Source organism: Botryllus schlosseri, chromosome 8 (assembly GCF_051294905.1).
Source record: "Botryllus schlosseri isolate E-star chromosome 8, Bs_hap1, whole genome shotgun sequence".
Lineage (NCBI taxonomy): Eukaryota > Metazoa > Chordata > Ascidiacea > Stolidobranchia > Styelidae > Botryllus > Botryllus schlosseri.
The window spans coordinates 22,451,815-22,477,701 of NC_137243.1; the positions used below are offsets into that span (position 1 = coordinate 22,451,815).

The window sequence follows — 25,887 nt, forward strand, 5'->3', positions numbered from 1 at the left end:
ATGTTTTGCCCAATTTTATTGTCGTTCTGTTGACCAGTGTAAAATTTGTTTCCCCACCACCGCAAATGGTGGGTTTTATTCTGTATTTATGTTATGCATAAATTACAAGGTAACCGAAGTCGCGACTTTATTTATCAATTGTGCTCATTTCCTATCATGGTTTGATGCCGAATAAAATATTGCAAACAAAAATTTGAATGTAATTGCCGCACCGATTCCGATTCGACTTCTCAATTCTCGAAGTATGATGCAGTAACACAACGTTGTGCCACACACCTACATTTGAACAGCCACTACAAAGCTACGTTGTCAATCAAGAACGTGGATCACGATATGGCTTTGTTTGTAATTTGAATTTGTAATTGTGAATGTCACTTCCACAGCTCATTTCTCCCCGTAGATCAGGAAGACAATGTGTTTTTGAAAACTGAATTGTCATACAGGCGTCGCCTTGTCTGCTATTCTCATTGAACAATCAACGCATCGTGCAATCCGAGATTTCGTGGCGGATTCTTCGAAATTCGGGAGTGATATTGGTCGCAGGCGAGACAGCAACTTAGATTTGAGGAGTTTGAAAGGGGGGTCCGAGCCCCTAACCCTGAATACGCCACTGTATTAACCTCTCAAAGACATGTTCATACTGCCACAAGAATAATTATATTGGTCGTGCTGAAGATTTATTAACAAGTTACCGCGATATTGATAAATTATGCATAAAATTTGAATTTTCGCAAAGAGCCATACTTTATGCCCAAAAGAGCCATATATGGCTCGCGAGCCATAGGTTCCCGACCACTGCAGTAACTATTCATAACATGGACATTAGCGATTTTGGTTGCGTGTAATAAGCCGATATGAAGAAATGGATTAGTCCGAACTTCGCTGGAAAAGGATAGGGACAGGACAGTTTAACATGGGTAGTCAGCGTCCAGTTACTTCATTACGACTATGCCCTGGAATGCGGCCGCAGGTTACATAAGTAGTCGAAATGCGGCCGTGAATAACAAAATGGTTGGCCACCCTTGTTATCAGGTAACATTATTGTATTGTGTACAAGGTACAAGTAGCGTTTCCAATCCATAAGTAAGATGAAATAACTGTGTATATGTTGACGGCAACCCTGTTTCCCTTAGTTCCTCGGCCCTATTAAGCATTTCTATCGGCACCCAGGGTGCTGCGATATTCCGATTGAGAGCTACTGCACCAGACTGATATTCTTCATATTGATTCGTGGGCGGCCGACTTTAAAAACACGGCCCACATTTGTTTTACGGCAGTGGTTGTCAACCTTTCTGACTCATCGCCCCCTCATCCACCTGGACATACGTTCAACGCCCTCTTGAAATCTTGAGATCATGTGTAATGAGGTACTTCTGATTAATATTCGAGTAGGTATATCAAAAGTTCTGTACCTCCAAGATTCTATTTCTATTTATAGCAAGCTTACTTGTCAGGTATTTTTCACAAACATGCCTATATAGCGTATAATTTCACAGTATATGTAGTGCGCCATGCTGTTTTCGCATCGCATCCCCGTGGGGTGTACGTAGCCTTGGATAATGACTGCTCAACTACGTCATAATCCGTTACGACGGATGGGGAATAACTAACACTAGTGATGTAATATTCGACGGTAAGCTTCACAGCCTTTGTAAATCCAAAAAGTCGAGTAATCGTCCTTTCACAAAGAAATCGATCTGTGTAATTAACATATCTGATTGCCATTACGATTACTTTGATATTATGTGAAATCTAATCGATTACGATTACAAATCACGATTGCTTCATTTCAGATCACCGAGTCACTATATACATATGAAGAAGTTCAACTGGTACGATGAATAAATGCGTTCATTAATCCATTCATTCCATGCTTATACAAACATGAAGCAAAACGCAGGTCTTCATATAAATTTCTCACCACTAGGGATACGGTTAGAAGAGCTCCGAATAATATTGCGATGGGCGAGTTGACTGTCTCACTGGAGTACGACACAAATTCTTCTAGCTTAACACCTGGCACCCATGCCATGGCGGGTAGTACCGTGCACAGCAAATGAATCCAACAATGCCGTCAGCAACAGCCATCGACGCTGCAACGAAAAAGGAATAGACATTCCGGCGTGCAGAATGTAGTGTAGTCTAGGATAATAAAACAACCCACGCATGTATACATTGAGATGTATGGTGATGGTGAGACACCATTCATACCGAATCACTATATCTATATAAATGTTTCATCTAATGCGAAGGTTGAAGTAATGGTGTTTTTGCAGTGGCAAAATGAATACTTCCTTGTTGAATGAAGAAACGAATCAAAGATTTGTAATCTTGCCATTAGCCACGGATCATGTTTGATGTCTCCTCTGTTGGGAACAAGTCACTCTTCGAGTCACATGACATTTGATTCAAATCAAGTCGATTTTGGAACGTGACTAGAGATATGTCAAGTCCGCATTTTGGAAGTACGAGGCATAATAATGAATCCGTCGATCACACCGATTAGTATTCAAATCATTGCATCTTGTAAGATGGCTGAAGTGCAAAATGCGTTGTTCATTAATGTTGCAAGACGTGTACAAATCATTTATACCATTCCTGTTTCGAAGATGTTTCCTCAGTCAGGCTTAATCTTGAATAGTCGAATTGAAATCAGGTATATAATATGCTGGTCAAAGTTATAAGCTAACGTAACTATATTATATTAAGTCGTTCTAATATCAAGCTTTACCGCTATCAAATATTAATTTTCATAAAAAAAGGGCTAACCTTTAATGGCGTGATGCTGTTTTCTCATTGCTGCATTTGTGGCAACCAATCCGAGTATGACACTGTTGACACTTATGATGGTTACGGCGAGCAAACCGACCATCAACCCAAAAATCACAGCCGCCCAGGACTTGGTGCAAAGCAACACTTCATCCCTAATTTCACACATCCCTTCTTCGAGAAAGAGGGGATAGCCACATAGCCGAGAAATATTTGCGAATTGCCTTTGAATGGTCTGGTTAACAGGTGGATATAGTTCAACGCGTGTATAATGCTCCATGTTGGTTACGAGCAAGATGTCCATAGCATACGCATTTGGTTTGACATTGGGTACGACGTATTCTTCGCGGATATATGGCACTACTTTATAAACGGGTGCGGCAAGAACCACATCCTGAAATTCCACTTCCTCTGTGCTCGATTCTATTGGGTCCAATTCCAGAATAGATAGGTTCATGAATATTTTTTCATAAAGTAGACCGTCTTTAGCGACATCGCTTGAACCTTCTTCGTTGCCTTGCATGTCACTATATCCGAGTTCAAACGCCACAATCGTGCCCAGTGATCGAAATATGAAATACAGCGTTTGCAACCTTGATTGACAAATGTTGAAATACAGTCTGTAGTTGGGATTACTTACAATTCCTAGCCTGTATGCATCTGCTTATTCAAATACCTGATTGAGTAGAAATAATAAATAATAGTAACAAGTAAGCTATGACGAGTTGTAGGAAGTTATTATTGTATTCTTTATTCACAGTAAGAAACTGGTCAATACTAGGCTTACCGTACGTCCTCTTTTAAGAGGATTTGTCCTCTTTTTTGACTTTTTTTAAAGTGTCCTCGGAGGACGCCCTTTTGTCCTCTTTTTTGAGATTTTATCCTCTTTTTTGAAAATTTAGGTCAGATTTAGAGCAAATTGCGAGTGATATGCCGCAAATTAGCACAGTAGTGACGCTCCGGCGGGTATTTCGCAGAGTGAATAACAGTGATTTTAGCTCTGAGCGAAAAGATGCCCTTTTATTTTTACTCATACACCTGGCATTGTGGAGAGAAAAACGGTATTTTGAGCTCTGAGCGGAAAAGATGACCTTTTTTTTAGTCAACCGATCGCAAAGTGGGAAAAATTCATTGGTTTTTGAGAATTCTACTCCGGTTTTGCAAGTTGCAAATTTCTGAAAAAGTGTCCTCTTTTTAGATTTCCAAAATATGGTAAGCCTAGTCAATACACACATAATTCGGGGAGCAACCTACACCCAAAGGAAAATGGCGAGATTGGAGTAATTTTTTTAAAATTTCGGTAATGCGGTCAAATAGTTATTCCTATGCAATACATGGAGTCTAAGAATTTATTGAAAACATGGCAACTCTCGATTTCGGTGAGCATAGTATTCCGATATGAAAAGTAGATTAGTCCGGAGATCAACGAGAATGAACATGGAGAGTGGAAATTGCGCCCATTCAGTTCATTACGGCTTATGCACTGGAATGCGGCTGTAGTCTGCATAAGTAATCGGAATGTGGCCATGAATGGCAAAAAGGTTGCCCACCTCTACCCTAGTACTACATCCTTTCTTAGTATAAATGTACAATGACGGACGTGCCAAAGGCGGTCAGGCAATAAGCCTTGCGCCAAATCCTGTTATTAATGAACAACAACAACAATAAGGACAACAACAAGAACAGCACGCCGATGCGAAACCAATGCATGCATGCTACATGGAGGATGTAATAGTTACGCAGAATTCAAATATCTGTGGTCGCACTGCTGCATTACTTCTGACTCAGACGGTCGAGACAAACCCGTATCGCGATATGATAATAATGGACCAAATTCCAACGCCCGCGTTCACTGTTAAATACTTCGTATTCCTCATCACAGCGCATTCGCAGGGTTGGCGCCAGTATACGACCAAAACAAAGAGAGCATACAAATATTCCAACCTATGTCATCGTTACAACCACTGTTAAACCAGTTTATAAATGTATCATCGTATTATTGCCAGTTCTGTTGATTGCTAATAATGGTACAGCTAAAATACAACCCGTACTATCCCTAATATAAAGTAATATACTATTGTGTCTATGTAGGCTTGACCATAAAGTATGCAAACTTAAAGCAAGGGGATGGAGTTTAAGGTAATATTTGCATGGTGGGGCCCGCGAGTGATCTGAATATTTGAATCCTGGCCGTGACGTCAGTGGACACTCCTGATGTATATCATACCCCTGATATGATGCGTCAATCAATTTGCTAATGATGGAGCTGCGCAGACTCTCATTGCAACTTGCAATGTATATCTAGCATATAATCAGTAATCACCATATACTATTTGAGGTTCGGCTGTACGATACCGGTTCTGTGTGATGTGCCTTCTGATCTGATGCGGAATTAATGTTCATAAATTCATCATTTTTATTCCGTCGCTGCCGATTTGTAGCACGGCCCACTTCTCAGCTTTTATATGACACCGCTTACGTGGATGAGATGGGTGAGAAGAAGCCTAGATACACCTCCAACACTTAAGCAGGAATTCTGGAGTCAACCTTGGTCAGACTCGAACCCGCAACCCATTGGTGTTGCGGCCAGTGTTGCCACTCTAGGTCCCGGGAAAAACACTAGATTATGTCGTGAAAAAACACTAGATTAGTAAATTGCAGTAAAAATTTGCCGTTGCCAAGTAATCATGATGACCAATAAGGTACAAATCCATAGACAAGAAGTGTTCCACACATAAATTTGATAGGTATGCTTGATATTCTGCGTGATTCTTCAACGAAAATTAATGAAACGAATTGATATACTGCATGATTATTCAATGACAATTAATGAAACGAATTCAACAGAATAAGAAAAAATCAAATATTGTCGCTTTCGGCATCATAAAAATTATCTTTCGATTGTACACCATCCATCAAACATAAGTATCTTTTGTGTAGCATCTTGCTCACTACCGTACATCTTCAACTTAACAACGGGGAGGTGTCCACTTTCCAGCTGTCCATGTACAGCATACTTCATTTCCACGCACACAGTGGAATCAATCAGTTTTATTAATATTTTCATCGTTTCAAAACACCACTAAACTGCGATACAATGAGATTTCGCTCTGATGCTCTGTCGTTTCTTCTTGAACTCACTCTGCAGATTCGGGCAAGATTTTCATTTGCCGAGTACAGCATGCTTTCGTACTTGAGTGCATTGAATCCGTTAACAGTCTTATCAACTGTAGATAACTAACCTATGGATAGATACGCAACATCCGTCGTCACGCTTACTTGCCCAGAGGCAATGACTGCTCAGCAATTTGAACGCAACATAATGGCGAATTCTTTTGCTGGTGAACCGAGCGCTCAAATTAAATAAAGTTGATCTTATTTGAAAGCTACTGTCGCGCTGATTCTGAAAACATACATTAAAACTTCATTAAGGTAACGGAACCACCCCGAAATAACCTTCAAAGTCTGAAAATCGGTATTGCTGTAAACAATCGCAGCGACGCTGCCCCTTGACCATAACAATGAACCTTGCGCGGTTGTGATTGTTCAGAACAACGCCGATTTTCAGACTTTGATGATGAATGAAAATCTTGCCCGAATCTGCAGAGTGAGTTCAACAAGAAACAGCAGAGCGTCAGAGCGAAATCTCATTTCATTTTTTCCGAGACTTTCGCTCATAAGTGCGGATTCACAGCGCACTCTGTTACGTAATAATTGCTTCTTACTGCACCACCACATAGAATTGTTGAAAACAAACACAGCCAGAGACACCAATTCACCTTATTAGCGATAAATTTAGCGTTTAATTTAGTATTCTAACGTTAAAATATTCATTGTTCGCATAATTGCAGAAAAACACTAGATTAGCAAAATTGTGCGAAAAAAAATACTAGATCTAGTGTTGAAACACTAGGAGTGGCACCACTGGTTGCGGCTGTGGATTATACCACTGCGCTATCTCGCCACATTGTTAGAACTACTCATTGTCTGCTCATTGTTGATCATGAACATTCAAATAAACCAAATAGGTTGACATGGTGTTATGCTCTACGTACCGCAATATCCTAACTAAAGCTAGACTGCGTGGTCATTGCATGGTTCTTATATAATGAGGCGCATGATGAGAAATTGTGATGTAGACACCATGAATGAAGCAACGCGGTTTGTCACCAGTATAGTGTACGCACAACTTTAGTGTTGTCGGCCAACAACTGCTGCCGTTGAACGTATTTTCTCCATTCTTGGCAAGCTACTTGATAAGGACAGACACTTTCTAGAGAATCTAGGAAAGAATCTTTCGTTGTGCTACAGCAATTTGCAATTATTTCTACCATAATACGTGATGTAACTACTGGAATTCTTCATATGGCCAGATGTCGTTGAAATAAAGTTTTTTCATGTGAAAATTTGTCAGTTTTTGAGTCAAATAAGTTTTTTCAGGCCAAACTACTTCGTAAGGACAGGCAGTTCATACCAGAAATGAAGATAATTAGCACAATTCTAACAATATGTCGGATAACACCTAATTTGCATACGTTAGGTCAAAATTCGGTCAAAATTAATGGTCCAAACATGTCACAATTTTGCATTTATTAGGTCAAAGTCTTGCGTTTTCAGGTAAAAAAATTCGCTCTAGGTATTATTATTACGTTTTACATGTGGAAACTCGAGGTTTCTAGAAAGTTCTATTTTCCGTCGGTAATTTACGTTTCATGTGGTGTGTCGGGAGCGTGCAGGTGTGAGTCAGTTTCGAGGGACAGCACGACTTGAGACAGATGTGTGTGAGTGTGTGTCGAGGTCGCTTATCGCCTATTAGGGTCATTTGCGCCCCGCACGATAATTTCATTAACATCCGTGTCTTTTTGCAGTCTTTTTGTACTATACTACGAACGACTTCCATGATTGCGCTCTCCCACCATCGGTCACCCTCGTTTTTCGTGCGTCCGTATCGTGAGTCTTTACGGCCGACTCTAGGCTCGGCTAACCTTCACTCTGGGACTTTCTCATACACTACAATCGCAGCGACGAGGAGACCAGATAAAGCTCCCGACACACAGAAGTTTTTCGGAAACGTTAGCGCCTAATCAACTGCACCACTCGCGTCCCCCTCGAGGATGGAATATTGTAACATGAAGAAGCAGTTGTCTTGTGGGCCAAGGTGCGAATGTATTGGATTTGCGCCGAGCTAGGTTGGTTGCTGTTTGTATATCGTATGGGTTGAGTAGGTTGTGTCCACCGTCGTTATTAGTATATTGCGTCCAATATATGAATATATTCATCATTTTTATAAACCGAAAGGACTGTGTTGATTGTTGTGGAGTGGACGAACAATTGCAACGATACGAGATCCTGAGCCCATGAATACACCCGCGTTCGTCATAGGCCTTGATTAGCCTACTCATAGCGCACCGTTTGCCGAAAAGTGGATATCATATTACCTATTATTAGCCATTACCTCCTAGCAAACCGTGATGTTTCCTGTTTATGACTAAGGTACAGCAATTAGGAAGTGCCCTTTCCGTGACAGTTATAACGACGGGATGCGTACTCGTTGTTCGCACAATATTAGAAATACAAATACGTTTAGGTACGTCGAAAGTGGCTTATGTTCAACGGAAAATCTCACACGAGATCTGTTTGAAAGACCATATACTATAACCTGCTTATCGTTGTGAATAAGCAGAAGACTAACGATTGCAATAAGGGCTAATCAAGTAGCCCTCCTAATAAGCATATCGCACTGGCTCAGGTAGAAGTATTGCGAGATATACGGTAGGCCACCTAGTCACTCTCCTAACAGACATTTGTTCCAGTTAATGTAGATGAGGCGTTGAATGTTCCACGATAAAGTAGATGTATGGTGGCTTCATAAATACTCGAGTTGCAAGCTTACGCATTTTCTAGCATAAACGTTAAAGTCCCTGATGCAGGAAATTGTCACAATGCCAGAAAAATTGAAGTTACTCGCATAACCCACGGGATACGCGTACCCTAATTTAAGAACCCCTGATATAGGTCTACATCAGCGCAGTGCTCCACCTTGAAACCGCATTAGCTCTACCTATCCCCACTACCTTTTGCTTGCACCAATTCTATCGATACTGTAAGTAGAGTTTCGTCTATTATACGAACGCATGAATCTTCAGTGGACTACGCGTAGAAGAAATTCAATAGCACGGCAATTTAGGCCATAATGGAACTTAGAAGGCAGCGAACGAGGTCGGATTTCTTTCAAAAGAAACGGACCAGAGAAAGAGAGTTAGTTCAATCAGGAACTTTCAAATCTTTTTGTGAGTTGCATACTTTGTTCGTATTCCATTATCGGTTAATATTAATTTCTGGAATTTAACAGGTCCGTGAGCTTTAAAAATGATTAATAACTACCGGTAGTCGGTAAGAGTAGCAGTCAGTATACCGTTATCGATACGAACACATTCCACGTGGCCAATATGCAACTATAGACGATTATGTGTATATGTATATATCAGAATATATATTATTCATTGATGACGATGCGCATATTCATTAGTCATGAACGTCAGATTTGTATAAAGATAGGGATATCTCAACTATCAGTATACTCATATCACCTACTGATATATCAATAAATAAAGCGTTTTACATAAATCGAAAAGTACTCTAAGCCAACATCGCGGCAAGTTAATCCAATTTGTATGTCGTTATAGTTTACGTATTACATGACTAATTCGAATATGAACCCGCATGTCGTGAGGTCAAGGATTTATTCGCACAGGACATGACCTATTTCAAAGTCGATAATCTTTACATTTAATAATACGATCGCGATTGAATACGCTTCAAGATAGAATACGATCACATATTTTCCTTTCGAAAGCTTTACTTTGCTCACTTGTAAAATAGGATGCAAGCAGAATCACTCCAGCTACAGTTATCCAACGGTAGAGCAACGGAAGTGGAGACATTCTGCCATGTTTTTCGTTAGAATATTTCTGATTTGTCGAAAATAACGCGTTCCTATTATACGCTGCATGATCGTGAAGTATAACTTATGAGACAATCCTTTTCCTGGGCTGGCCATATTAAATTTATCACCGTTTCGATTTGATACTGAAAAAATATTGATACTTTGTTCTTCAAATTTCGCACCTTTTGCTTTGACATTATGATTCCATTGATACCCGTTAGTTAAAATTTTAAGCTCGGGTTATCAACCAATAGCTACAAGCAACCTGCAACATTCGTACGAGAGAGAATAATCGGTGCTGCAAATGACTTTCTACATTATTAGTCTGTATTGACACAGTGTTTCATGGTACATCGTTATACCAATCTCGTCATTACCTTTGAATGGTTGAAGTCATTTGGCGGATGAAGAGAACCCCATGAGAAAAATATTGAAAATGTTATTCTTCGATTTTTCGTATATTTTCAGGGTTTTCAAAATATACAGTCAATAGACACATGACCTCGCCGTTTCAGGTTTGTTTATGATCACAAGAGTCTATCAAAAGCTGCCAATTCGATTGTAATTCATATCTGCGACACTTAACACGCAGATTTTACGAATAATGACTTATTTATTGGACTTGGAATTGAAACAATTATTTCGACATTCACCAATACCAATATGTCCCAATATAGTAGCATTTGCGATCAAAGGGGTTTGAGTAGCAATATATATGTTTACCAACAATAATATTATTTATTATTCTTGGCTCGAAGAATATTGAATTCCTCATTAAAATCGACGGGAATAATGACTTGCTGAAAATTTCTGGAATTAGGATTTTGTATCTAAGGCAAGTAGCCAAGCCTCGCAAGATATCGCCAGCAGACATTTTTCAGTCCTGTTAAGTTTGCATGCGCTGTCGCGAATTCCTACCTCGCATAGCGACAGGTAAAGCTGAATGTTCGCCATTTTGATTTTGTGATACTCATAGTTTTTCGACTGCATTGATCATTTGCACAAGGCCGATATTCTTCATTGTATTCCATACAGGGCCGTAACAGCACTTCGTCAGGCTCTCCCCCAAAACTTTGGTCTTGGGCCCCCCATAGGGTTATAGACCAAACTTATGGGGGGCTTCGCCCCCCAGACCCCCCCTCCCGCGATACACTGTTTACCACTATTCATCATATTCATTGGGAGTTTGTTTAGTCAATCAGCTTTTGTCGCCTAAGCGCGCGAGGCGCGGAAAATTTCTAGAATTCATGATTTCGTCGGTCAGTATGATCGGGAATTGCATATTTGTTATCTATTTTTATCTTCTCTCTACTCACGTAATTAGATTTACCGGTAGAGCTGCGTGAAGTGTCTTGAAAACGGGAGGGCCCGTAAATAATGATTAAACATCTTCGGGCGGGCGGACCCGTTGATATGACTTCGTAACTTGATGTTATTTCGTGACTTCCAGTCTGCTCTATCAAAAAATATAGAATCGCCCAAACGTAGGCTTCTAAACTGAGAGAAGCACACGATTTCAAATTGGTATTTCTTCACTGACATAAAATTTTTCCCAGCGAGCTGGCATTTGTCTTGTGAGGTTCAGATTGCAAAGACAGGAACATTCGGCGCCGGTCATTTAGGCGCCTATGGACAATTAAACTTATATGTATTTTGTATAGCCTATATAACGAAGTCTTCGGTCTGCATAAGGGCATAGACCTTTTCGGCCAAGTTGTTCTAGCTGCCGATCGTTCTGGCACACTTCTTGGGGTCGCATGTTATATGGCCTAAAACTTGATTGTATGTCTTGGTGGGTCGTGGCGCGGTAATGGTCCAATATCCAATAATGTATAAAAATGGCTACTTGAATTCGCGCCCGGCGCGAAAAAATTTTGGAAAAATTGCATAAATTTTCAAAAAATACTCTATGATTTATGCTAATTCACGTAATAATTTTGGGCCCCCTTCGAGCTCGCCCCCCCCCTAATTGGGGGGTTTGGGGTGCAGTAGTTACGGTGCTGATTCCATATCTGCTGACTTGTTGCACGTCCCACCTCTTGGCTTTTTAACATACCGCCTAATCAGAGCATGTGTCGAGGAGCCTAGAGAAACCCCAACAATGTTAACTATTCTAATTTACATTGACCCTTAGGTCTCTGCTCTTCTTGGTCAATTGGCATGTGTGCCATGTTTAGTGATAAATGACCTTACCATTTACCTCGTGGTCTCTTGACAGAGTCTACTTCAATCTCTATCTTTGCCCGGATGAAATGTGAATTTGCTTGCAGTGTATAGGTAATCGCTTGACCTGATTTAACTCGTTTTCTTCGAGTCCACATTTGTGAGCAGTCATTTTCTACTATTTGAATATTCACAAGACGAAGCTAATTCATATTCACATATTTATATATTCATCAAGGATGCCGCAAGAGTTACAATACCATGAAATGAAAGAATCGGTGGAAACAACTTAGTTATGCCATTCAGTCAAGCCCTACCTTTATCAGGGCCGTGGAGTCAGAGTCGGAGTCGGTGGAGTCGGAGTCGGAGTCGTGAGTCGGAGTCGGAGTTGGTGAAAATGACCTGACTTCGACTTCTTTATCGTGAAAACAATTGCTTTCAAAGGTAACTTTAAATTACTAATAATAACTATAATAGGATTTTTATGTAACGATTCGGATCAGATGCGGCCAAACTGTTCCCCGCAGGCCAAATGTGGCCCGCGAGAAGGTTTTGTGTGGCCTGTGAGGTAATTCTAGAAATTAGATATAACATCAGGTAAAATCGCAGGGCCAACCAAAATTTTATTAGCCTGACCGCGAAATTTGATGATGACTAAAACATCAGTTTCGACGCATTGGCGTAACCATAGGGCACATCCACATTCATCGCAGATCTTCGTTTATGACCACAAAGTAGAATATTCCGTAGCAGATTTATTTGACTTGAAATTTTTCTTAGCACTTCTCATGATTTATTGTCACATTTCTTACATTTGGTATTGGAACCCCTCCTGGTAATTATAACTACGCGTAATTTACAGCATTGAGTCCAAGTATACAATTAGTAAATAACGTGTCGTCCAACATGAGACTTCGCTTGTGCGCTCTGAGCGAGATCGTCGGCGATGAAACATTTGCACAAAATTACAGAGTCATGTTCACCGAAACCATCGATATTGCTACGTCTAAATCTCCAAATAATCCTGTCCTTGCCGAATGAGCCGATTGCTATACAGAGACGGCCCTTAATATGCAAGTAATATAGGCCTATTTATTGATCGAATTCATTCATTGCCTTTGAAAACATTTCGTGCTTCGCGCGACCAGGGCATGACTGCCCACTGTACAGTTGCACGCGGACTTTTCATTATATAATTGGTATCAATGTTAAAACGTAGTCATATAAGTCGTGTTTTCAATGTTACCTAATTCGGTTCGTTCCTATAGGACGACTAAAAAGGGTTATCAACATTCAAGTTGCCCGCGCAATGGATCGTAAATCTTATGTGACTCTTTGACCGGAAAGGTTGGCCACGCCTGACAAAGATAGAATTGTACATTATTTGCAAATTACAATTCAGTTGCATAGAGGAAAAAAGACGCAATATGCATATTCGCGATGCAGTCACAAATTGATGCAATTTTTGGAATTATACCATGATATTGTGACAGAGTAAATATACCGTCTGGTTGTAACATTGATGTAGATATAACCAAACGCTCCTTCCCACTTGACAATATTAGAGATAATTGTATTGTAGCTTAACTATACTTGGGTTGAACAAATGATTAAGAAAGACTGCAAGTCCTAGTCTTTGAATACTTGACTAATTGCATGTAGACCAGAGTTGGATCAATTATATTATTTCAGCTCAATTACAATTACAATTATTTCCTTGCATGTTTTAATTACATTACAATTACAATTGCTCCTTGCTAAAAATATCAAATTACTATTACATGAAAAAATGTAATAACTACATTCAGCCCAATGACAATTACCATTATTGTTCAACTCTGTATTTGAGTACTACCTGCTGTTATAATGTCATAGCTTAATGAATGACTTTTCAAGTTTTATTTGTACCTTATTTGGTCACTGGATGGAAAATAATGTCAACTGCTTCACAGCGAAATAATCTGGTATTTCACGACCAGGACTATTTGTGCAGAATCAAAACGCCGAACATTGAAATAGCGCTCATAAAGTAATCATCATATTCAGTGAATGACTGCTGACAAAACCAACTCGAGATCGACAATGGGCTACGGAAAAACTTATCACCGCGGCAGATGAGCTACATAAAATTACTAAACTATTAATCAAGCGATGAACGTTATTCAGCATCAGGGTCGAAACAGCACTTCGGTCAGCCCCCCAAAAAACGTTGGTCTTGGCTCCACTCCATAGGGTGATGGACCAAACGTCTGGGGAACGCAGCCCCCGAGATCCCCCATTAGAATGACCGTTTTCACTACTACTTGTGTTCGAAATTTCATATTGGTAATCGGTGAGTTTAGACGTCCTCATCACACGAAAATTTTCTACAATTCATGATTGAATCGGTCAATAATATTGGTCATTGCATACATATTTTACAAGAAATATTTCATCCTCTCTGACCCCACGTAATCAAATTTACCGTTAGAACTGAGTGAAGTGTTGTCTTGGAATATTTAGGGCACGTAATTATTAATTAAAAATATATTTGCACGGGCCTGTTGTTATAATTACTTACCGCCAGTTCAAGAGACCCCAACTGGTTGGTCGTTATGCATCCCCCTATCTATTCATTACATCGCATTGTGTGTCTTGTATATCGCATTGTTCATTGTGTATGTGTTTTGAGCAAATGAAAATATATTCTGTCGATTGATCGATTGATTGTTTGACATGTTGCTATTTTTTACTTTCTGTCCACTGTATAGTTAATAAAATATTGAAATCGCCCAAACGTACTAAACTAAAAGATCCACACGATTTCAAATTGGTGTTTTTCACTGGTAAGGAACTTTTATCTAGGGGATGTATTTGTCCTGTGCTGTGCAAATTGCCAGGACTAAAAGATTCGGCGCCAGCTATTCAGGCACCGATGGACAATTATAAATTCATATATATATATATATATGTATATATATATCGAAGTTTTCGGTCATCATTAGGTCAGTCCTTTTTGACACACTTCTTAGAGTCCCATGTCTGCCTAAGCTTCATGTCGTGGCACACCGTGTCGCAATAATGACCGATGCCGGAATGCCTATTTATATAAGATACTCTATAATTCGAGTTCATTAACGACTTAGTTTTGAGCCCTCTTCGAGCTCGGGCTTCCCCCAATTGGGGAGCGTGGGGTGTTGCGGTTACGGCCATGCACAACGAACGGCCCCATTATTAGTCGAACGGCATCGTGGCTCAAGCCCTGAACGCTGCAGTTGGCAAGCCTAAGCTTTTTTCTCGCTTGACACATAAACCTTGAAATTGTCACAGTGAACGTGTAGGCTACTATGTAAATTTTCTCGCGTACCCCAGTGTGATGAACCCTGACCTAGACGATGTAAAAAACAGGCATGTACACAGTGAATGAAAAGCAACAGAAGATTAGATAAAAGCAAGCGATGGAACCCTAATATCCCCCACCCGTAACCCTAATATCCCGCCCCCACAACACCAATCCCAACGCGAAAAACAATTATTTAAAAGTTTATAAATTTTGACATGTTGATGGAAAACAGTTATTAGTGTCACGGTGACCACTGGTTGTCTGTTAATCGTAAAACTATAGAAATTAAACATGGAACGGCAACGACCGATTTTGCAGCTTCGTTCCGCTTCGCTGAGGCTGGAGTGGAGAATTGTTTTGCGTAAGCGACTGTAGGATTTCTGGCAATCCAAAAGCTATCTTCCCGAGCGCAGAAATTACTGAATCTGGTCTTGATCGAAAGCTACTGTTGCACCGATTCCGAAAACATACATTAAAATAATGATCAGGCACTGGTCCAACTAGAATCTGTCCTCCAAGTCTGAACTATCGGCATATAATTTTTGAAGTAAATTGATAATACTGTTGGATCAGGGGGTTGGTGTCGGAGTATGAACCGGAGCCGGAGTCGGTGCGCTTGAAGACTCGGGAGTCGGAGACAGAGTCGGAGTCGGTCCATTGAAAATGTGTGGAGTCGGAGTCGGAGGTAAAATTTACCGACTCCACAGCCCTAACCTTGACCTACAAATATATATTGACGTAAATCAAGGGTCGGCAACCTACGGCCCGCCAAGCGAAATCGTCCGGCCCGCGACTAAATACTTAGTTACCACAAGAATACGGCCCGCCACTTCGTAATGAGTTCCAATCTGCAGTGCAGCACTGCTTGGAAAGAATGCAGCATTGCTATGATATAAGTAGCCTACGTCGTATTAGTCTATTGTTACGCCATAAAACTGGTACGAAGGCGGTTGACTAGCATCTTGTACTAAAAGTAGGAGATGGAGATTGTCTGTAGTGTAGACTAGAACAGTGCTTATCAAGCGGGTGTTTCGCGCAACCGAAGGTATACCATACATTTAAATGATTTGTCACGCTGGTGGGGCGTGACAATAAAAGCGCCGTTCCCCTGCTTCAAAAACGCCTGGAACATTTCAGACGCAATGACAAAATTTCAAACTTTCCCTGTTTAATTATAGATAACTAGCCTCCGTAGGTTGGTCAGCGGTAGTCTAATTCACCAGAAGACATTGTACGCCAACATAACAATCCTGAATAGTGTTGATATTGATCACTTTCCTATACTGGAAGAGACTAAACCTAGTACCAGCACTATATACATTTGTAACTGTGATACGAAATGTAATTATTGAATTTCAGTCCGCTTTTCCGACATTCGTTCTGTACACAATAAGTTCTGACTACTCAGTATACTCCGTTTAATGTGGGCGCCAATACCATTGGCTGAAAATTTCAAATTGGCTCTCTTGAAATGCGATGCAGTTGAATTGAATGACAAATTTCATACAAAGAGCATATCGCTGCATGACCCTGACAAAGAGTAGTTTTTTAAATGGGTCTTTATCCCAGCTTGACCAACAATGCAAAAGAAATTGCATCGACTTTTGGTATCACGTACACATGTGAACAATCGTTTTCAACAATGAAATTCACGAAGAGCAAGCTAAGATCAAATATTCCAACGAACCTTTAGAATGTGGTCTGATTTTTGCTCACGGAGCGAGATAGTGTGACGGTGATGCGTCCGTCTTCTAGAGCGTTAGGTCGTGGGTTCGATACCCGGCCGGGTCATACCAAAGACTCGAAAATTGGTACCCGCAGCTATCCTGCTAGGTGAGTGGTTCTCAACCTGGGGGGCGCGCCCACCTTGGGGGGGGGGTCGTGAAAGCATTGAAGGGGGCGCGAAGAGCGGTCAGTTGGACAAATTTTTCGCGCTCCGCGCGATTTGCCTCCAGTTCACGCGTGTTCCTCTATATACAGACCTCATTTTATATTTCTAATTCTCTCATCAACACTCATAACCTTCCATGCCATCAAGCAATCTGTTGGGGTTGCTAGCATCCCGGTTGGATTTTGTGCTATGACGATAACGGAGGCGTGAGATTTTTCACTATCCAAAAGGGGGCGTGTCTAAAAAAAGGGTGAGAACCACTGTGCTAGGCGCTCAGCAATCACGGATAGCATGGAGGAGAAAAAACGGGTGCGCAGACTAGATGACCTCACGGCCGTATCGCAACTTCGTCGTCAAAGCATCTCGATGGTGCGGGCGAAAAATAATATCATCTCTTGCTTCATCTGACTTGTTACCAGAAGTTGAAAACCTTTCACAAAGATAGCTGCAGCCAAGTGCCACATTTATCCTGCGTGTTGAAGCGTAAATACATGTGTTTTGCTCTTTTGTGATTTGTATGATTGAGATTGCAGCAATGTAGGGTAATATACTGGAATGAGCGTTAAATATAGTATTAGGGAAAATTCCGGCCCGCCGAAAGGTGGTGCACTCGAAATTTGGCCCGTGACTAGCAAAAGGTTGCCGACCCCTGACGTAAATGAAGGAACGTGGTATAAAGAGGCATGCCCAGTACATAGTCAAGGAGAAATAGCTTACAGAATCGCGATGAAGACACGTCATATGACGGGATGCGGGTTACGGGTGATGTCGGTTTATGAATAATCGATCTGGTAAACTTTTTAGATGTGAATGGATATTCAGGTGAAATCCGTACTGAATGAAATGAAATGAAGTCAAGCTTAAATAAAAATTCCAGAACAAAGGTTGCGGACGGTTAACTTTCGTAATAAAAATTAACCCTTAAAAACTGATTACGACAAATGTAGGCTATGCGACTCGAATGTAGTATTAAAAACCTAATGGTGGCTTCTGCAAGGCGAAGCCCGCGAAGACCTCTTGAAGACCACTAACTCCATTGTGGTTGTTCGTTATTCTAAGAAAGAAATGGAACTTAGCTCTTCGGCTATAGCCCTCTGTTATTCTGTCAAGTGTCACTTAATTGCACTGGTCAGAATTTAAGGAGGTTTATTTTAGAATATCCGCAGTTTTCACATGTAACTTGTCTGAAACGAGTTGTAGGTCACTTTCAAGCAATTTGGTAGCATACATGGACCCTTTTGACATACGCCTAAAGTAGACAATGACGAACTCTTTATTACGACACCGTTAAATCAATTTATAATATGATAATATTTTTCTCAAATTAATAGACGAGCGTGCAACTTCTTGCATTTTAGAATTGCGATATAAAATTATAATATATTTGGCGGACAGACGTAAAACTTGCGACGGACTGGCACCGGTCCGCGGACCGGCAATTAGAAAAAGACCCGATGGAAGAGCACTGTCACAAAGAACGGAAGAAGGAAGAAAGAGCCGCGGAAAAGAGACTAACATCGAAAACGAACTGTGACATCGGGCACTGGGCTGACGTGGTCAACCTGGACAACTGGTCGATCGGCATCCTTCAATCTATTCATTATATCGCATTGTGTCCTGTCGCATTGTACATTGTGTACACTGCCTTGTTCAGATGAAAATACAATCTGACGATTATTATTATTATTGAAATGTGTGCAACTGATCTATTCGAACTATTGGAAACTTCTAATTAACGAGAAATTTGCTTCCGCTTTTTTGTTATTACGCGTGTTATACGTGATTTTATCGAAGTTTCTGCAAGGCGAAGTCCTGTTGACTTTTGCAAGCTGTGCGACTTTTGTCTTTGGTGGCTCTTCTTACACTGTCAAATGTCGCTTTAGTCAGTCGCCGAGTGCAGACGTGTATTTCTCGCTCCGCTAGCTGATTGTTTGTAATGATTACGTACAGCTTGGACGTGCTGCGCAGTATAGGCAGTAAACAGAGTAGACCAAGTCGCAAAGTGCGACGAAACCTTTACTACTATAAGTTACTGCGTACTCGCCGAGTGGGACAATATCAACATAAAGACTGGGATCCGCCGGGCGGCGCCGGGGACCCGAAGCCTCAACCAAGATCCCTAAGGATTAGCCTAAATGCAAAAGTTAAACTTGGAACTCTGAACACGAGAATGCTCGGCAATGGAGACTGATCTAGCGAAACGCGGGCTGTAGCTTGAAGACGCCCACGACCCCCTACGTTGGAGACGCTTAACACGAGCCCAAAACTGATGATCTCGATGTTCTTTTGTTTCCTGTTTTCTTTTGCCCTATTTATTTTATCTAATTGAAAAGTCGATATATATATATATATACTGTCAAATGACGCTGCGAAAATTTAATGAATTTTGTTTATAAAGTCGTCGTGTTGACCTCGGCATACAACTGATCCTAAATGTCTTGAAGCCTACTTCTGGACAGCTTCCTAGTGCATACTTAGCAGCATTGTGACGTAGGCTCTGTCCAAAGTAGACCATGAACTCTGCGTTACGAAGCAGAAAAATGCAATCCAAATGTATGAATCCTGGATCGGCAAATCGTATTTCCCGCATCTGCTGAATGCTTTAGTAACTTTGAAATCAAACAATGAATAATTGATAATATTTACCTTTATCGATTATTGTTTTCTCAGCAACGCATCTGGAAGTTGTGATTTAAAATTGTAATCTATTTGATCAAATCGATACTTGATGGGTATGCTCGTTTGCGTGACGGCGTCTGTAATGAGGTGTCATTCCAATATTTGTGTAAACTGTATTTTGTTATTGCATGATATTGCAATGGCTTCCGACGGCAGAGGTTTGATTTCAGCGAAACTGCCTATGACGAGGGTCTGCAATTATTTTCCTCAGCGGATCAAGTGAGAAGTAGAAATACGTTGGCGGGCCGAGTGAGAACTTCCAGCTATATTCTCCAGCGTATTTCCATTTTATTTCTAAATTGCATTGTTAGTAAATGCTGCTCAGTGAATGTGTTGATATTAGGTAATGAGAAATTGACGGTTGAATAAAAAATATCCATCCATTTGCCGTCATGATTAGAAACAATGATGAACATGATGCATTTTTAACTCTCGTTAAACCCCTATCGACGCTCTTCTATTAAGACTATGAAACATTGGTTATCCGTGGTTCTCACGCCTCCATTTATGATATTTAGAAATTACTCGCCCTCCTCTCATCCCCTTATCATGACATCACAAAATAGTAAAAAGTGCAACCAGAATGCTAGCAGACCCAACGGATAGTTTGATGGCATGGAAGGATCTGGCTGTTGATGAGAGAATTCTGAAATATCAAACTAGGACACTACGCAGATCATAAACTATAAGCTGGGAGTAAATTGCGCGGAGCACGAATACATTTTTCAGCTAACTTCGGCTTCGTGCCACTCTTCCAATGCTTTCACGCCCCCAGTTCGGGAACCACTGCACTGAGATGTATATGCAATAGTACAGCGCTTGTTTTCTTGGTCGCTGCTTTTCAAACAGTATGCGGCCTAAGTAGCGTTTATGTTGAGAACGGGTTTACCCCTGACTCCAGTATACAAATATTTATTGCTCTAAACCAGGGCCGGCCATCCCGTGGCCCGCGAGAAGGTTTTGAGTGGCCCGCGAGGTAATTTCCGATATTTCTAATATCATCAAAAATGGATTGCACAGATTTTGAGCTTGCAAGGCCAACCAAAAATTTGATTAGTCTGGCCGCAATACTTGAGATGTGATGACTAAAATATCAGTTCCGACGCATTGACAGATCCATCAGCCATTCACATATTGGTACATCTTCGTACACCACAATAACGCAGAATAATTTGCGATAGATTTATCAAAGGTAAAAGTTTTCTACAAGCTTAGCGCAATATGTTGTCACTCGATTTCTTGTTTTTTATTATTGTTGCCCTTTTGTGAAAATGGAAGAACACCTAATGCATCAGATTGAGTCGAACTATATTCGCGATTACGAGACAAGGTGTCGTTCAACATATGCGACCTTGCGTTTGCGCTCGCAGTAAGACCGTCCACCGTGAAACCTAAGCACGAAATGATTGACGCATGTTGGTCACAGCTGTCGATATCGATATGTCCATACGCCGAATAGCCCAGTCCTCGCAAACTTAGCCCAGCGATATACGGCAGGCCCGCAATATAGTCAATTGACAATATTATTGACCTACAAACTTCAAAAAAATTTCGCGCTTCGCGCGGATAGTGGCCCGCGCAAAAGTTCGTCAATCGAATGTGGCCCTTTGGCCGAAAAGGTTGGCCAGCCCTGCTCTAAACCTTCTTTGAATTTCAGTTTTCGGCTTTCTTATTTTTGGCATGCCCGTTAATCCTTTATGAGTGATAGATATGATGGATAGTAATCGCGAGCACTGATTGACTTATTGTTTTGCGAATTAGGGATTTGGAAACGTATTACGCAGCAATTCGAAACACATAACGTATAATGCGTAATGTGACAATGGTAACAAAGACGATTTAACCTAACTGTATGGAAAAAGTGATTCTTGTAACTTTAATTACAAGTTATACTTTGCCACATTGACCTTATTTTGAATCTGGATTACGCATGCGAGGTAGGTTAGGGATACCATACGTCCTCTTTTAAAAGGTTTCATTGTCCATTGATAAAATAAATGAAACTTCAAGTTTTAAACTGATTCAGAACTTCGTGAGGTAATATTAGCGCTGGAAACATGTTTGATGTGACTTAAAGTTCAAGACGTGTCATTTGACGACATCCGAGCGACATAAGTAGAGAACAGGTACGAGCTGACTCATCGCGAAACAGCGCAGTTTGCACGAGCATTCGTCATTCCTTTTGTGCAGGACCGTAGCCGGGGCACCCAAAACCGCCCAATTGGTGAGGGACTAAGCTTGAAAAGAGCTCGGCATTATTTTGCAAATGAACACCAGGGTTGTAACCAAGTCACAAGGTTCCGAGTCGCAAGTCAATCTCACTTTTATAGTTTTGACTCGAGTCAAGTCGAGTCATTTTCAATTGACCACCGAGTCAAGTCCGAGTCCAAGTCATCGAGCAGAGGTTCGAGTCCGAGTCATGGTATTATGACTCGAGTAAACGCCCAAGTCATTTTGTTGACTGCTCAGTTTCCAGTTAGAGTCTTGTTAAACCGACTTTTATAACTCTGTTTGGAGTTATCGAATGGTTCGCATTTACAATAGACTAATTTTCCTCACTTTTAACAGTTTCTGGTCGCATTTTCAAGTACCACTACTGATAGACGAAATCATAATAGGGTGATGGTAACTTTACTGTGTTTCGAAATTACAATAAAATGTCGGTCTTGGCCGTCTGAGTCTCGAGTCATATGAACTGGTTCGAGATATGGGCGATGACTCGAGTCCAAGTCGAGTCAATACTCAAATCGACCCGAGTCGAGTCGAGTCATGTCCGTATTTTGAGGAAATGACTAGAGTCAAGTCGAGTCATCAGAAAATCGTGACTCGAGTCATTACAACCCTGAGTCCGAGTCATCGTGTTTTTACTCGAGTCCGAATCCGAGTCATTGTGTGGACTGTTCAGTTTCGAGTTAATGTCATGAGAAACCCACTTTTCACAACTCTACTCGGTGATAATAAATGCTTCTCATTCATAATACCGTATCCTCATTTTTCTCACTTTCAACAGTTTCTGGTAGGATTTTCAAGTGCCAGTACTGATAGACGAAATAATATCAGTGTGATAACTTTACTATTCTTCGAAATTACAATGAAATGCCTGTCTTGGTAGACCCAGTCTCGAGTCATATTACTTGGTCCGAGTTATACGCAATGACTCGAGTTCAGGTCGAGTCTAGTCATTTTTCATTTAAAAAAATGACTCTCGAGAGTCATTGCAACCCTGATGAACATGAATCATAGCGTATTCTTTTTACACTTTTTCCCACATTTTTCAATTTCTTCTTCTTTTTCAATTTCTTTCAATTTCTGCTTTCTTGCTTATTAGGTCCCCTTCTCCGAGAAACACGCATAATTTATAGAAATAGGCATTTGGGCGTCAGCCATTACCGCGGCATGACGTACCAACACATAATAATGAATATTAGGCTAACATGGGACTACGAACGGTGTGCCAAAAATTCGACAGCGAAAAACCCGATTGAGTCATGAATGATGGAAAATTTTCGCTATTGGCGCAACTAAGCTACTCAAACTCTTTGCATACACTGAGTACAATGAATGTCCTTACAAGTACAGGTGAAAATATGCGCCCAACTGTAGGGTCTGGGGTCGAAGCACCCAGAAGTTTGGCTTATCGCCGTGTGGGGCCAAGACCAACGCTTTTGGGGCTGGCTGACGAAGTGCAGGTACGGCCGGTATAGTTGCTGTAAGGTGTTTTCTTGCGTCACGCATTGTATTTGTAGTGGCCAGAGTAGCCTATGCGTCCGGCACCCCAATCGAGCGGATTTGGTTTTCATGATAAAATAAACATATGAAATCAAGATTAACCCACAACGCCTGCTAGATTTTTTAAATGAGACAACGATATCAACTTCATTGATTGGTTGAATAAGCATCTTACGCTGACTACCTACATGTGTATTTCGCGCTTGATGTTGTGCGATTGTGGGTCAAGCTCATAACAGAGAGTCACTAAATATTCGAGCAAACTTTTGTTCGCTCTCTTAGGGTTGATTGTTTTAATAATGATGTGAAAATTGTAATATATGAAAAAGGTTCACAGTGCAGAACCTACCCAGGTTCTTTTGTGAACGTGAACCTCTAAATTTCTGGGCTGCACACACAGAATGCGAACGTTGACCTCACCTTCTCACCATCCCTAGTACGTGCACGGTACCTAGCGACAACGTGGGTCACATTATTTCACAATGCCTAGGTATAAGCTGATTTTTTAAAGATAACCATAGGAATCATCTGTAACAATCAATCGCTATAATAAATCAATGTCCTCCGTCGTTTTGCCGACAACCTCGACGAGGGCTTGCAAAGGGATATAGGCTTAAGCCTCAGCCTTCTACGATTGACCGGAAATGTATTCGTAAGTCGTCAGACTATTGCTACATTGATATTGAGCAGAGGGAAGAACCGGTTTGTAAAGTTGAGGCAGACATTACCTCCAAAATGAGTTATAGTCTACATTCGCTACAGTACCCAACATTCCAATCAGACGGATGTAGTTTTTACGATACAATAAACATATCAAATTAAGATGTATCACGTACGCCTATGCAGAACCAACGAACATTTGTTTTTGAACGCAAACCTACCTCTAAACTTCCGAGGATCACTCATAGAACGCGAAGGTGAACCTGCCGTTTACACCATCCCTACTATACAAATGTATTTATGAGACTTGTACAAATTACCAATCTAGTTAGTTGGGCGGTTAACTAACTATTAGGGCGGAGCATGGACCGGAGCCTGACCGAATATCCGGCCGGATTTTCTCATTTTTGGCTGGACCCGGTTCGGAGCCGGAGCAGTACTTTTTCTGAAACGGCCGGAGTCGGTTCGGAGCCGGATTAGTAATTTTTACTAATCTTCCACCCTCGAATCTATAGTAAAAGCGAAATATTCATGGGCATGGACCACATCCTAAGTCCAATCCGGCATAATTACTTCAGTTAAGGGTTTGGTTTGATATTGGAGTGGTTAATGTCCTGTTTGCATTGTTTCAATCAATATTCAATACCATCCTGTGAGTAGATCATTATTATCGGAGTTTTCCAGATCACTGTCACTGTTAGAACACTATAGGAGTCTTATAGGCAGGGTTGCCATCAGACATGGGGTAATCGCGATTAGTAATCGTAATCGATTACGACGATTACAGCATTTTCAAGTAATCGTAATCGCAATCGATTACATTCGAAAAAATTCCGAAGTAATCGTAATCGTAATCGACTACTTCCCATATCTAATCGATTTCTCTGTGAAAGAACGATTACTTTTTATTTTGGCAAGAACTATATGACATAAACTGAACATTCGTGAACTAGGAAGAGATATTATACCAGGCTCGTGACAGCACAATCGTCTGATTTTCAAACGCCACAGCTCATTATTACGTCAGAAACAGCCTATTAGCTTTGTGCGTCATTGCGTAAGAAGTATCCACACTAAATAGATATTCGATATACGTACGTCGTACATTAGTGTCATTGTAAGAACACCCGCCGTGCTGTATATCAGGTTATCAACACGTTTCACACGCCACTACTTCGGAGCAGTATAATTTATCTCCGCTCTGCCTAGTTTCAAATAGTAACTTATGGTTGATGTTTGGTTATGCTTATGCTTAGTTAAACGCAATTTGACCGTAGCTGCTTGGCGAGCACTTGGCGAGCATTTCCACAACGAAGCAGTAAAAATCAACAGCTGGTGATATATATATATCAAAACCGAGCCGTTTTTGCCGTTTCTCGTAACGGCAGCTTGCAGTACAATATCTGTATTAAGTTGAAGGCAGAATATAATGTTCGCTTCGTCTTATTCTCATATAACTCCACTTGAAAGGGCGCCAATCGTTATTTCACAATTCTTTACTCAACATTGGGACCTGCCGCCATTGTCATGGGCTTATATATATTAGCATGAGTTGTAGCTATGGAATCAGGACCAAAACAGCAAGTCGTCCGCCATAGGTGGTTAATCGCAAGTTGAAGACTGAATTTCGTCGAAAATTGCATTATATTACTATTGATTTTTAATCCTCTCTCAGCCCCCGATGGTCAGATTTACCTGTAGAGTTTGTTTGTTTGAGGTAATCTTGGT

General features: G+C 40.9%; 1 long non-coding RNA gene across 1 annotated transcript in view; it reads left to right on the top strand.

Annotated features, from left to right (window-relative positions):
* The first annotated feature begins 3,296 nt into the window (after positions 1–3,296).
* The window catches only part of LOC145444515 (uncharacterized), a 414,279-nt gene continuing 391,688 nt past the window's right edge, over positions 3,297–25,887 (top strand). The window contains exon 1 of the long non-coding RNA XR_013916708.1: positions 3,297–3,608. This is a non-coding gene — a long non-coding RNA (uncharacterized LOC145444515). The remainder of the gene's footprint in view (positions 3,609–25,887) is intronic.